Raw genomic sequence first — 2075 nt, 5'->3', positions numbered from 1 at the left:
ACGGACCGTCATGGTCACGACGGACCGTCGGGGGGTCATCGTTCCAAAACACTTGAACTCTGGAAATCTGGGTACTGGGATCAACTCTCTGAACTTCACGAGGAACTACGGTACGGATCGTCATAGCCACGACGGACCGTCACAGACCTTTTACTGAAATTGAGTCTCTGAACTTTGTGACGGACGTGCAGGACGCACCATCGTAGGAACGACGGGCCGTCACGAGAGGCGTAACCTCGACTGAGTCGGATTTCTGCTGAGAGTTTTTAAGGGGCGTTTTGGACTATTCATGCTTATAATTATGAAAATTGTGGGGTAAGGGTAATAATTTAATTACTTGGGGGTTAACGGAGATAACCTTGAAATAAATAGTGGGTTACTTTCATCATCTTTTATACTTAATTATTTGATAATTAGGGTAAAAAGAAAAAGAGTTGGAAGAAGGAAAAATAGAAAGAACAGAGAGAAGAAGAGAGAACGAACGAGAGAGAGAGAAGAACGAAGAGACAGCAAGGACATTGGAGAAGTAGATTGCTTGATCACGATTCTTCGGTGAAGGTAGGTTATGGTTTATGCTATGTGATAGTAAACTCTTAATAGCGATTGATAAGTATTGGGTGGTATTGTAAAGTCTTCTATGCGCTTAATTGTGTTGTTGCATGATTGTGATTATGTAAATGTGATGGATTATAATGATGATACTGTGGAATCTTAAAAACTTTAAATTCACTCTATTAATGATGATGCCTTGGTATAATGGAAGGCTTGACGAACTAAAAGAATGAGGTTAATGGATCGAGTGTCACGAACCGACACGTAGTATTAGGGGATTGGGTGTCACGAACCAACATGTAGTATTAGGGGATCGGGTGTCACGAACCGACACGTAGTATTAGGGGATCGGGTGTCACGAACCGACACGTAGTATTAGGGGATCAGAGTGTCACGTTCCGACACAAGAGAAATAAAGAGAATGAACCTCGAATTATGGTAATATACTCAATTTAAAGAACCTAATTCCCAAATGAGTATGGTGTGGAGGCTTGAGCCCTCATAGATGTGCTTGGTGTTGTTGTCAAAGGGTTTTGTACTTGTTATTGTCACCTGTTGAGAGTTGTAGTTGATTTTATATTATTACTTGATATATATTGCTTTCTATTTTGAGTTGGCCGATGATACCTACTCAGTACTTGTACTGACCCCTACTTTTATGTTCTTCTTGTTGTTTTGTGGAGTGCAGCAAAATGCACTAGTGACTTCGTCTCGTCCGCAACTCTAGCCAGTCTTCAGCGCGTCAGAATTCAGGGTTAGCTATTATTCCTAGCTCGGGCTGGATTCTCTTCTTCGCGTCTTGATGTCTTCGAAGTTCGGACATGGACCATCGTTTTACTTATTTTAGTTCTTAATTATTCTTAGACTTAGAAATTTGAGGATAGATGTTCTTGATGTGATGACTTCCAGATTTTGGGGATGATAAGGATTATATTTTAGAAGTTATTTATTGGTTATATTAATGAGTTTGAGTCTTCCGCATTATATTTTGTTCATTATGTGTAATGACCTGTTTAGTCGTTTTGAGCAGCAGATTTTATTTCTGGAAAAAAAAATTGGCTGAGTCGACGGATCCCACGACGGAACGTCATGGGCACGACGGACCGTCGTGGGGGTCTCGTTCCAAAACACTTAGAATTCTGAAATTTGGGTACTGAAAACGACTCTCTGAACTTCGTAACGGAATGGCAGGACGGACCGTCGTGGGCACGACGGACCGTCACACATCTTCCATAAAATTTACTCTCTGAACTTTGTGACGGACGTGCAGGACGGACCGTCAAAGTTGTGATGGACCGTCACAGGCTGCGTGACCCTGACTGGGTCAGATTTCTGTTAAATATTTTAAGGGGCGTTTTGGACTATTCCAGCTATAATTATAAATTTAGTAGATTAATATTAATAATTCAATTACTTGGGGGTTAAAAGAGAGAACCTTGAAACAAATAGTGGGGGATTTATCATCTTTTATACTTAATTATATGCTAATTAGGGTAAAAGAAAGAGGGTTTGAATAAGAAAAA

Source organism: Solanum pennellii, chromosome 5 (assembly GCF_001406875.1).
Source record: "Solanum pennellii chromosome 5, SPENNV200".
NCBI lineage: Eukaryota > Viridiplantae > Streptophyta > Magnoliopsida > Solanales > Solanaceae > Solanum > Solanum pennellii.
This window is presented reverse-complemented; position numbering follows the sequence as displayed.